The sequence below is a fragment of the Lissotriton helveticus genome, chromosome 2_1 (assembly GCF_964261635.1).
Source record: "Lissotriton helveticus chromosome 2_1, aLisHel1.1, whole genome shotgun sequence".
Lineage (NCBI taxonomy): Eukaryota > Metazoa > Chordata > Amphibia > Caudata > Salamandridae > Lissotriton > Lissotriton helveticus.
The window spans coordinates 950,214,149-950,228,203 of NC_136059.1; positions in this window are offsets into that span (position 1 = coordinate 950,214,149).

Genomic DNA, 14,055 nt, shown 5'->3' on the forward strand with positions numbered 1-14,055 from the left:
CCCCTTGCACAATTGGGAGTGCAAATACACGGTTTAACTTTAAATTAACTTTAAAAGAATCAAAAAGACGAGGGGAGTAGCAGAGAGCAAAGTTATGTATTTCTCTAGACCAAACCTCAATAGGAAGTTTTTGTAATCCTATCAGACAACAAAGCACTAAGGGTAAAGGGTCCTAGGGGAGGTTTAACGACCAGACCTGCTATGGCCCCTATCTACAAAGTTACACCAACAAAAAATAGCAGTAGGTCAAAGAGCTAACTAAATTATGTATCTGTGTTGTTCAAAAGCAGAAGTGAAATCCTGCCTAGGGCTCTCCCTCAATGTGAAAAGAGTTCCCATCAGTCATCGATTGAGACCGCCCTTCATCATCTGGGGACCCTCAAACTCTGAAGGTCGAGTACCCACAGCAGAATGGAAAATGCTGTAAACCTAGTCTGAAGTGAGTGTATCAGTGATGGATGGTAAAGTATGGGAATGTGTCTCTAAACAACTGAATAGCAGTGCCAATTAAAGTGAACGTGAATCAGTGAAAAGTGAAATACATTAAAATTGGGTAGTGACAGGGGAAAAAATTATTTATTCTGTACCCCTTCAATCCCAAATCAATAAAAACAGTGCAAATAGTAGTGTAACAAATAACTACTAATGAGTATCTTAGGTCGACATGTTTCTGCAGACAAACGGAGCCAAAGGGTCTCCTGCTGCTTCCTCAGGACCATTAGTGCTACTGCTATAGTAATAAAAAGAAAACGGAATAATATCACCTGAAAGTGTGATATCTTTTCGTCCTCCTGACTTCATGATGAAACAATCCATAGGAGAAATCCAGATACATAAAAAAGAAAGACAAACAAACAAGGCACATTCAGTATCAGCGATCATGTGCTAGAATCTTAGGATCAAGTTAATCCGATTCTTATGCCAGCTAATAAATGCCAGCCTCAAAAGGGCAAGCAAGCCTGCCCTATATGTTTATTAATCCCACTTCTATCCTATCAGACAACACACAAGTGGCAAAAATTCAATATTATGTACAACAGAGCTTTCACGCGTGCGCACTACCCATTTAACTTTCACGATTTTAAGGAGCAGAGATAGTACGTTGTTCGCCCAGATTTTAATGAAGTGCAAAATTCCAGATTCAAGACCCTTGTGCCCAAGTTTCAAGGTCAGCAATTTCCCTGATAGGTGACATTTCCTCCAGCAAGATTAAAATCTGAGAGCAAGTGAGATCTCAGGTGCCAGCTGTAAACTGGTAAATGGAACACCACACCCTCAGTATGTTGCTTTGCCAACTGCAAGGTTGTTTACAGTTCTCCATTTGTGACTGGGTGCCTAATTGTTGCCATGTTGGATAACATGCTTGATACAGTAGGCTTGAGTTGGTTCTGCTGGCAAGTCAATGATAAATGGTAGAAGCCTAATTGATACACTAGTAAACATTATGCCTCAAGCCATAGATCTGATATATTTATTATAATATGTCATGGCAAAGGTAGTACACTTGGCTTATTCATTGTAAAAAGCATCTGTTAAAGTATATAGGCCTTTGCCGGTAGCTCATTAAACTTTGTATTACAGGCAGTAGATAGGCATTTGTTACATGAATTCTCATGCTAGTCAAGGGTTTAGGTGTTTGTCACCCCCTGTGACAAACCCGGGGGTAGAAGATTTTAATTGAGATGAATCTTATTATGCCCTATTGAGAGAAGTTGTGTATTGTTTTCCACCTGTCATTTTGTACATCTTTCTAGTTTTATAACTGCATGCATGGTGGTTGCTAGCATATACATAGGATGGAGAGGTGTGGCGCCACGGCCAGGGCGACTGACTCCTGAATCTGGGTATCACGGTTCGATCCCCAGTGGCGGCGGCAGATTAGCCCAGCACCATGTGACTATGGGCAATAGCTTGCTTAATCTTCCCGGCGGCCCCCAGCGCCTAGAGACCCGTATGGGTGATTGTTCGCTCTTTACAAATGTGGATTATTATTATTACACACTTCAATAAGCTTGTGTTGATTTTGGTGCCCGGCCAATGATAAAGGCTTTCTTGTTTAATTAGGAAACGTTATGTCAGATTTGATAGGTTTGATCTCTTTCCTGAGAAAAGTTAGGAGAAAGCTGCTAGGCAGCCCGTGTTTAAGGAAGAAGGCTTTTAACTGTGGATTGTTATTATGCTGTGCTCAAGGCAGGTTTTTTTGTTGAATTTAATCTCACAGATGACCATAGTAAGCAAGGGATTTGGTACTGGTGATCTACTTAAACTGTGGGAATAGAAGATTTAGAATGTAATCATGCTTATTAGATCCTCGTAAAACGGATTTTATATGGTTTTGCCAATGGTAATTTATTCATATTTGTAATTTTATTCCTGTGCATCGGATGGTTGCCTTGTGGGAAAGCTCATGCTCAGCAGACTAGTTCCGAGTTGGTTATAATGACAAGGCAGTGACAAAGGAGAAGTGTGGCTCAGGGGTTAGAGGCAGCAGACCCGGAAGCTGAGATCAGTCCTGGACCAGGGTTCAATTCCCCGCCTCGGCGGGGTCTTGGGCTAAAAATTCCACGGACTCGATAATTCTCGCCCCGGTGCCTCCTCGACTCACGGGTTCACACTCTGCGACTCTGGGCAATAGCTTGCTTAATCTCCACAACGGCCCCTCGCGGCGGGATGCCTGACTTTCACCTTGTGGATACCCTGCTATCTCACAGGGGAATACCAGGAAGGGTTCCCTAAGCAAGCGCCGGGAAACCCACTGCGGGTAGCTGTGCGCTATAAAAGCTCAACTACATTTACATTAAAGGCGATAGGCTGATAGGTGGATTGGGAAAAGTGATGTAGATGCCATACTTCTGCTCTGTTTTTATAAAAGTAACAACAAAGGTAACAGATCTCAATTATTTATTGCGAAAAACATGTTAAAGCCAATAATACCTTAACAGTAGATTGTCATTCTATCGTGTTAAGACAGCAGGCATCTATCTAGTTATTTGAAATCTCACAGGTTTGTAAGCAAGGATTTTGATGTTGATTACCTCCTCTGTCTGTCGATCTGTCTGTCTGTCTGTCGATCTATCACTACTGAAAAAACTCAAATTAAAGGGGCATTATAGTAAGGCGAAAATCTCAGTTAAAAAAGTAACATTTTAAACTAACAAAGTCACTGAAATTTACCAGTTATAGTTATCTAAATTAACTATAACTTGTGCACTAAAGTAACTATAACTGCTGTCCCTGCCATGCACAGTGATGTTATCTATGATGTCCTTTCAGATGTGATTAGGGATGTTATCAATGCAGTAAGTGAATGTGTCATGAGTGATGTAATGTGTTCGAGTACAAGTAGTGCATGGTGAAGTTGCAAGTTATAGTTACATATAGGTATGTATATAGTGGTGGAGAAGTGTGGCTCAATGGTTAGAGCGGCAGACCCTGATGCAAAGGTCTAGCCCGGTACCAGGGTTCAATTCCCCGCCTCGGCGGGTCTTGGGCTCAAAAATTCCACGGACCTGATAATTCTCGCCTATTCCAATCATGGACCCACTCTGCAACTCTGGGCAATAGCTTGCTTAATCTCCACAACGGCCCCCACAACGCTAAGGGTGCCTGGCCTCCACCTTGGGGGTGCCCAGGAGTGGACACCTCACAGGGAAAGCCAAGATGGGTTCCACAGCGGTATTCGTACAAGCGCCTTGAGACCCTTGCGGGTGAGTAGTGCGCTATACAAGTATCAATTTACCCCTGTGTAGTTATAGTTAGGTCAGAGTTTCCTTTGGAGGGGGCGGGGGGTTGTTTTTGCTAATAACTGTGGTCTCATTTGATGAATCTTCAAAAAACTTCCCAAAAAAGTTAATCCTTCTCAGCTCTTCCCTGGAAAGTTTTCAGGAGATCCATCAAGCGGGGGCTGAGAAAACAGTGGGGGAGAGGCAAAACATGCTTTCCCATTCGCTACTGAACCTATTCTGGCCTACTCTCCTCCAGGGCAGGTTCCAGTGCACCAATCCAACTTCTAGATAATGGATTGATGATCTGCGGTGCACAAGGTGGTGCCCTTTTTCCACCTGTGACTCTCCTCATAGAGCTATCGGAGCCAGGGAGCACAGGGGAGCGTAGGCCTGCACACTCTACTTAGGACCTCCATGGCAGAGCTGGTGCTGTAGGGTGAGTAGGAGGTGAGTTCCATGCAGAGGCAAGCCGCACCAGCCTAATGCCAGTCGCTTCCATCTCAGTAGAGTAATCTCATTGGCCTAGCCTTCCCGCTGTTTTTTTTCCTACCACAGCCTCTTCCTTTCCTAGCTGACTGCAATCTGTCCTCTGCAGTCGACCTGTAATTGCCTTGTGGGTGTGGCCGGCAGGGTGGGGCGGCCTTGGATTTGTGGTGTTGTTGCGTGAGCTAACTCTCAGGTTCCCGAACCCCGGAGCAGAAAGTTTGTTCTGCTTGCGGCTCGTGTGGCATCAAGTTCAGGCTCAATCAGGCACACTTTCCCATTCAATTTCCCATTTAAATTTTAAGAAACGTTTTAGGAAAAATGGATGAACAGCATTACACCAAGTTTGGCAGAAGCCAAGGTATATGCTCTAAAAGCTTACTTTTTCTGATTTGGTGGAAGTCTGTGCAACTGTTTTTGAGAAATTAAGATTAAAAAAATAGAGATATCTGGACGGTTTGTACCGTGGGACTACTGCGGTACTGCAAATTACAAAAATACAGCATTCTGACTGGCCAAGAGTGCTTTCTTCCTGGTGGGTTCTTTGCTACCATGACAATGGTACTGGCCCATGGTACCAAGCAATCTAATTGTCTGGCAGCAACAACAACAAAAATGTTGCAGCCACCATAAAAGGTGCCTTCGGTCCCGATCTAAGAAAAATATAAGCCCTAAGCGAGCAGGGTAGAGATACCATGAACCTATGACCCTTTTGTGTGGTCCCAGAGGAACTCCCTCTGCCAAATTACAAAAATAAATATTTATGGGGAGCTCTCTAGTACTCCCGCAGGACCCGATGAGGCTACCATGAAGTAACGTGGTACTCTCTCAGGACACTGCGCAACCTTACCACGTGGTCCTACAGGAGTACCGTGGTGCCGTAAAACAAATTCTAAAAAATAAAAGGTACATATTTTTTGGGGGGGCTGCGGGATGCCATGAGTCGTGCGTGACTGGTGGCTGGCTACCTGTGGGGTTGGGTGCAGGGTCTGGCCTGCGACCAGGCTCTACATCCAACCCTCTACTGTGGTAGAATAGTACGTGCAGTGAGGGATTTGGGTGAATATGATCAAAAAGTCCCAGAAATTCTCTGAGAAAAAAACACAAAGGTTAAAGAGACATTATAGTTAGATATGGTAATAATATCTATCTTTACGTTAAAAAAAGTGGAAATTCACTGAAACAAGCGTTAGGAGATGTTATGGTAAGGTATGGAAAATATATCTACCTTTACATTTTGAAAAAACTTAGAAATTTACTGAAAGCTAAAAGGTTAAAGTGATATTATGGACTAGATCAAACAAGGACCCCCTGAAACTACTAGGAGTTCCTAGGACAGGTAAACAATTCTTATAATAATAGCATTCCTTGGCAACTAAAGACCTGGCGAAAATCAGGTCCTATACATACTGAATGATAAATACAGGCTCAGTGTACTACCATAGAGCTGTTAAAAACAATTAATTTTAGTCATACAAAATGTTTTTTTTAATCCAACATTAACATTCATAGTGACGGAACAATAACATCACAACCAAAATACCAATACATGTAATAAAAATTAATTCACATACATTACTAGAGCCATTTGCTTAACAACATATAAAACAAACATTCATTTAGAGATGAATTAGACCACAGGTGGCTAAGCTTTGTAGATATAGATCGTATTCTCTATGCGCGTTTCGGCGTTACACACGCCTTCTTCAGGAGAAGTCACTTGAATCTGTGTGTGAAAAAATCATATGACATAACATTCAGTATGTATAGGACCTGATTTTCGCCAGGTCTTTAGTTGCCCAGGAATGCTATTATTATAAGTAAAGTGATATTATGGCCAGTTCTTGTAATAATATAAACATTATTGTTTTAAAACAAAAAAAATTGACATTCACCAGTCATAATTTAATGAGATAGCTATAACTTGCGCCCCTGTCATGCACTGCTTATGACCTCACATATTACATTATTCATGACATGTTAAATCACATTGAATTCAGCCCTGAGGTGGTCCCTGGGGAGGTCTGTGACACCCCATTACAAAATTAAACAGCTCTGGGGAAGTGGTGGTCCCTGGAGTATCGGGGGTCCGTGAGTCTCCCCCGATTTCTATTCTATTAGCCCTGGGGAGGTGGCGGTCCCCAGGGCTGCTGAGGAGGCCTGCATTCATTTCATAAATAGCCCCGGGGAGGTGGAGGTCCTAGGGGCACGGGGGTCTGCGAGGCCCCCCATTACTTATAAATAAGCCCCGGGGAGGTGGTGGTCCTTGGGGAACCCCATTTGATGCAAATAACAATGGAGTAATGCCCCAGGGACCTGGCTCACCCAGGGGCTAAACAATAGAGGTGCCTTTGCTTCCCTTTTTAAAACAAATTTCAGCGAGAGCCGCAGCTCCAGGGTAACTCCCACTGAAATTGTTTTGGACAAAAAGTTTTTTTTTTCTCCCTCGGCCCCCCACCCCCAAGAGGCCTAGGGGGCAGCCAACACTTCCTGGTTTGAAGTGTTGGCAGCCAATCGGATTTGAGCATGGGAACTGTTGGAACCTCTGAGGATTCTTGTCCCTACATGTGCAAATTTGGATTTCGGTTAATATCTGTAAAACTACTGAACGGATTTACACCAAATCACAAAAAGGCACTTCCCTGGACCAATATCTATCTTTCTCCTAAATTTGGTGTAATTCTGTTCAGCAGTCCGGGCTGAAGCCGTGTCTAAAGTTCCTATGGGAAATAACATGGGGAAAATGTGTTTTGGGACTCCTCTTTTTCCCGGCCCCCACTTGACGGTTTTACCAAAAAACTTTGAAGACAGCAGCTGGAGTGAGCATGGTGGTTCTACTTTTATTATTTTAATTTCTCCTGCCTATGTTCTTGAGTTTGTGTGTGAATTTACTGTGTTCTGTAAGTAGGTGAATGCAAAAAAGAGTCTGTGGGACGATCAATGGATTCTAGAGTGCTAAACTGAGTGACAGAGTGCATGTATGAAGGCTTATTGAATGCCTGAATATATTATTGACTCAGGAGGCACTTGCATTTAAAAGCCAGGCCTTTTGGCATTGCTGGTTCTTGTTCAGAATGTGCTTTAAAATGTATGGTTTGCCTACCATTTTCAAATGCTCCCTTTAGTGTTAGACTCTTGCCAATCTTAATTGTCAATGTTTGTCCTATTATTATTTGCGGCCTGATTCACAAATGTTGCTTTGATTACTCTTATAGTACTACTCTCTTACTCCTGAACTCCAGGAGTAAGCCTGTAGTACTCTTGGATAACTCTTTCAATTCATAATTAAGGGCATGATTTATAATATGCGGATGGGATACTATGTCACAAAATGTGATGGATACCCAGTACACTGCATTACTATTACATTACATTACTATTACTATTACATTACATTACTGTTATATATTAATAGTAATGTAGCTATGCGGCTTTTGCAATGCGGCCGACAGGATATCCGTCACGTTTGTGATGGAGTATTCCATCTCCCAAAGTATAAATTAGGCCTTTAGTCACTAGTCCCATCCATGTAAGGGACTCCTGTTCATTTCAAAATCTTGTTGAACGAGCCATAGACTCCACAAGAGTCGTGCAATTTTAGTAAAATAACACCGGTGATCAATATCACAGCAGATAGCTATAGGCAAAGCTACAGTTAAAAAGAATCATGCAAAATGTCCGCTACTTATCCCAAAAGTGGAAATGATGATTTAGTGGAAAGCCAGTTGCTGATTTTATTGGAGCACTTTGGGTAAAAATTGAGATGATTGCAGATGTGTCCTTCTTTAAATTATGCGGAATAGACACAAATAGCATCGCCAATTATATTGTCCTGTTTATGTTCACTGTTTCTTTTTTCTATCAGCAGGCACGATCCATTTCTGTATTTTGCAATTTGACTAGTTTTCTGGTTGCACCTATGGTTTGTTCACCAATTCTATCCACTTAGTGGGGAACTGAAGAAATAACCAAACTAGGAAGTACTGACCACCAGTTACAAACATGATGAAATAATGTGACAACATTTTTTTACTCAGTGTGATTGCAGTAAACGCTGTGTTGCCTTTTTCAGAAATGTTGTAATATTTTGATTATTTACTCAGACCAGTCCGAAGAAAGTAAAAAAAATCGTTGTATTGTTACAATGCTCAACATTCTGGAAGAAAAGAAAGTACAACTGGCCCTATTACAGGTGGTGCCCAGGGGTTGCAACGGGCGTTTGCACCCGCTTTGCGCGCCCCCGGGGCACTTTGGTATTATAGAAGGGGACACAGATGCTTGTGCATCCCCTTCTATAAAACTGATAGCGCTGGCGCACTTAAAGCGCCAGCGCTATCAACAGAGGGTGTTCTCTCATTTTCATAGGGGCGTGCCCTATGCAAATGAGGGATTCCTTTGACTCTGCGCCCGCCCCATATTATAGACACGTGCAGAGTCAAAGAGGCCCTCAGGAGGCGCACTGACAGTGCGCCATTTAAAAGGGGGCGCACTGTAAGTGAGCCGCCTGACAGCAGACCTCTACAGGGGGTGAAGGGGGTCCCATGTACCTCCCAGACACCCCCTTGCAGGCGGGTGCAGTCACTGACTGCACCCGCCTGTAAGGGGATCTCTAAACCCTTTTGAAAGTGCAGGAGGGTGTCGCCTGCACATGAAAACACGGAGCGGCTGCTCCGTGTTTTTCACATGAATGTGCTGCCCTGGGGGCAGCACATACACCAAAATGGGAGGCATTTTCACTGTTTGCGCCCGGCACGCCTTTTGAAAGGTGCGCCGGGTGCAAACAGTGATAATGTGTAATACGGCCACTGATCTGAATAGATCGTATATCAATATACTATTTAAGACAATAGGAGCCAAAGGTTACAATCCTGACCCATCCAATGGGCCTGGCTCTGTAATCATGAAAATGTTCGTAATGACGATCATGGAGATGCGTCCAGTGTGTATAGTTTAGTAAAGCTGTGTAGGCTGGGTCCTTGTTGGCAGTGAGGTCAAGGGCTGATGGTGCGGCTCCTCTTTAAACTCCTAGCAGGTATACAGCACATTAAGTAGGCACGATCACTTTCAAGCGGGGCTCCTGCACTTCCCAAAGGCCAAACCCAGAGATTCATAGCAGAGCAGCAATCCTTTTAGGTTCCTGTGATGTAAATGACACTGTAATAACACTGCTGAGGACTCTGGTATGAGTACCCTGTTAATCCCACTGGAAGCAGAGCCAGGAGTTAATGGCTCAATTTGGATTATGCGATTTGTGAAAAAAAATTGCTGGACTGTTTCACCTAGACACCGTAACTCCCCAAAACTCCATTAATAAATGTAGCAAAAGATGTGGAAATCGGTGCTGAAACGCCCATTACAGCATGGCAATCCCTAACTCTTGTAATCAGTGGTACTGGTGCACCCTCAAATGCCTCAAATACAGTGTTTGTAGTTGCAGGGTGGGGAGTGGGAATATGGTGCCGAATTCTACAACACTTGTAATGAGATCGTTAGTAGGTATTTGTTCTTTGAAAAGATACAGCACTTCTCAGCAGGATTGCAGTGCGCTGCATTTTACGGGCATTTCTCAGCAGATCTGCAGGACTTTTATTGGAGCAATAAAGATATTGCTTAGTAGTGTTGCCCTACCTTCTAAGAAACAGAACTAGCACGTGTCAACACGGTCTTTCTAAGGAAAACTGAAGATATGCGTTATAGTATGTGCACGGTAAAACCTTATACAGTTACTTCATTCTGGCAACTCAATCGCGATATGATGAGGCCGCCAATTCAAACCTGATGTGATGTTTCAGGCATTTTAAGCTCAGGTAATTCCATGTTCGATGGTGTCTTCCCAAATCAGTCTTTTAGGTTGCTTTGGTCAACTCTTCAAAGACTACTCTAGCTATTTCCAAATCAATCAAATCCAACTCTCCATTAGAGCCAGGTTCTTCAAGAATCTTACATCTGCCTTTGGAATATTTTAGTGACATACTATTACCTGTTCCTAATGCATCTATTATCACCACTTTCGGGCTTCTTGCTAGCGAATATGCATTTGTTACCCCGCTATTAAAAAAACCTACAGATGATCCTTGAGCAATTATTGTCCAATATCTACATTTCGTGTAGCTATAAAGATCTTTAAAAAAATATATTAACAGTCAAATCTCTACCTATCTGGAGAAAAATTTAAACATAATTTAGGAGTACTAACACACAGGCACAGACTGGGGGTTCATGCCCTAAACTTCCATGGGTGCAACCTTCTTCTTGATCAACCTATAACCAAGCAATTTATAATCTACATAGGATTAAGGTGTTATTAGAAATGATTGAAATATGCTGTATAATATCTCTAAGATATGACATGACATGAACAGACATTACATAACTACCATAATATAATGGGCCCACAGTATTAAACCCAGTCTCAAACCAGGACTGGAAATTTGCAATCTAACTGGTTTGCGAATAGTTGTGCAATTTGTGATTCAATAAAGCACAGCTAACAAAACAATTGGCAATAAAACATAAACACCATAGAGCTCGCAGCAAAAGTACGTAAAACAGGCAGAGATCATAAAAGTACAAGAAGCACACATAACAAAAAGTGGCCTTAAAGCATAAATACAGTGAGGCAAGGAAGCACAGCTACGAAAAAACATATGGTAACAGAAAGTGTTTGTTTACAAAGAAACTAGCTCCAGCAACGAAAGCAGCGGATTATCAACGCAAAATGAAGAGGTACTTGGGACATGCTCCAGAGAAAACACAAACACATGGAAAGATACAGGAAACCAACAGGAAATCGTGATCAGTGCCCAAGGAAAAGCAAGGAAATGAGTGTGACAAAAAAATCATATAAATGATAAGTAATGGGCGGGCTGGCAGCCCCTTTCAAGATTTTTTTTATTTACAAGATAATTGGAAAGCCCAAATATATATAAAAAAAAATATATATATATATATATATATATATATATATATATATATATATATATATATATATATATATATAGAGAGAGAGAGAGAGAGAGAGAGAGATTTGTCAAGGATCACATAATTTTATGAAGCAGGTGTAGAAGTTTTTGTGCATGAATACTATTTGTGTATTAATAACAATGTGAAAAATTTGGATCTACACTCAAATTTACATGTGTACACTTATTTGATGCTGTTGCCCATGAAATGCTTTTGATATGACCTGTTAAAGTGCCTTTTCTTGGCTTACGCTAACTAAGCCTAAACTGGGCGTTAACACCATCATGAAGGCCTTAACCTGCACATTCACTGTTTATTATTCTGCTGCATTGCATGCAAGTCATGTTTCTCTATTTCTTAATAATGTTGTTCTCCAAGAAGACTCTCCAGCATGGGCTCAGTAATGTTTCAACCATCAAGGTTTCTTCTCCCTGCTCACTGTATTATATTAATACACAGTAGTTCACTTTTGTTTTGTAACTACTTTGTTCTGCCATCCTCGGCTGGCATTAGCATAGAGGGGGCTGAATCTATATTTGAATAGTCAGGTGGTGCTTCGTGGTAAGGAAGGATGACTCTTATCAGTACCTATGCTCTGATTTTCTGAAAATGTCATTCTTTTTTCACACCATGATGATTTTGCAGTTTATATTCTATTCTATATGAAGATTATATAAAGCCTTGAATTTTGAGGTGAGTCAGAATTCTCGTGAGATCGTTCCTATGCTACTAGGGATGCTGTCCGATTTCTTTCTAATTTTACCTCTCATTTAGGTCGTCGAATAGTTTTATTTGTGCCTATTGTTCCATACTAACCTATTGCTAAGTGCCTTCACAGTAATTACTTTTTTGCATTTGCTCTTTATGATTTCTGTATTGTACCTTTTGAATCTTTGCAATAAATATACCTAAATGTTGTAATTATGCCTTAGAAACCACTTATTGAGTCTGTCCTTCATTTGACTGTATTTTTGATATGCTGTATTGCACCTTATCTTGGGCCACATTGGCTCATGAAATTGCAGTTTAACGCTATCCCTGATCCACCCAACCGTGAGAGTGTTGTTGAGGTGTCTTTTGGGGTGGAAGATTTTAGGGGTCTCCAGCACCCATACAGGAAAGCCCAGGTTGGTCCCAAGGTCTCTAATTCCATATTGTACAGTTCAGCCACTTAACAAGCATCTCTTCTATTTCCTGTGTTAGCAGTCACGACTACTGGCATAATAAAGTGGTGGTGCAGAGGGGCAGGACCTGAGGGAGTGGGAATTAATAATACAAAAAAACGTACCTGATGCTGCTGGCCTTCTCGCGCCTTGGTGCTCCTCTGCCAGGGCCGGACTGGGAACCAAAACCAACCCTGGCAAAGTGCTTGGCCGGCCCCCTCGGGGGGCGTTGGCGGAGACGGCAGAGCTGTGTTACAGGGACGGTTTCGGACAATTTTGTTACAAGGCCGATATTGCAGCTATGCTGCAAAAAAAGTCCCTGTAACAAAAACAGCCCCCCCCAGGAGCCCAAAACCGGCCCCCACCCTGGTGGCCCATAGGGGAAATGCTGGTGCCCGCTACAGCCAGTCCGGCCTTTTCCACTGCTTCCTGCTCCCAGCAGACCCTGGGACACCTTCAGAGACTCTCCATCCAGTCTCTGCGCTGCTCTCATGCTATTATTACCAAGCATGAGAGCAGTGCGGGGATGTCCTGAGTGGTTTGGTTTAACGCTCGCTCAGGCACAGGGAGTCTGTGCTGTTTCACCACCAGGCTGTGGAATACAGCTGGGTTGGGGAAACCTAACTGCAGAAATCTGGTTGGCCAGTCTTAGATGGCCGGCCAAACGGACATGTGCACTTATAAGTGCACTCCACTCCTCCTCCCTCCCATGGCCCATCCCCGCCCCTCCCTGCACTCGCTTTGGCTCAGCCAGCAGCTGAAAACTAAAACAATAATAAAATATCATTTTAGCCCTCCCACCGGGATACAACATCAAGAGAATAGATAGGCCAAAGGGTAAAGGGGGAGGAATCGCAATAATTCATAAACTAGACCTGGTGTGCACTCTAGAGGAAAGGGATCTTGTCAGCAGTGAAACGGGCTTCTTTTCCATCTCTGTACACCAGGGATACTGCATCAGGGGTTACCTGATATACCGCCCCCAGGACCTGGAGCTCCCTTTTTCACCCAACTTATGGAAACCCTTACACTCTCCGCTCTCGAACATGAGAGACTTCTTCTACTAGGCGATCTAAACTATCATTTGGACGACCCGAAAAATACTGAAGCCCAGGAAATTAAACAAGAGCTGGCCAGCATCCAGATGCTGCTCAAATCAGAAAGGCCCACTCACTGTCGCGGCCATCTCCTAGATCCGATCTTTGCCAACTGGGATACTATAACCGTAGAGCCCCCCACCCCGGTAATCTGGTCAGACCATGCTTTAATCACCTTCAGGGTGGCGATCCCAGACAATGGACGCCTGAAGGAACCTATCACAACCAGCAAACGAAGGAAGTGGGCAAAATTTTCCACGGAGGCCTTCAATAAAATGATAACATCAGGGGGCCCCCCCGAAGGCAAAGATATAGAAACCGCCTGCCTTCAATTGAATCAACGAATCATACAAGCGCTAGATTGCACAGCGCCGTGGACTCATAAGGCTCCGGCAAGGAAATCCAAATCCGCACCCTGGTTCAATACTGAACTTCGGGATCAAAAAACTAAATGTAAAAGCTCAGAGAGGAAATGGCGGAGACATTACCTAGAGACTGATAGGGCGGACTACAAGAATGACCTTAAGATATACCACGCATTGATTCGTAAAACTAGAAGATCCTACTTTTGCACTAGAATCAAAGACGCTGACAGCTCTATGAAGGAAATGTTCCTAGTATATA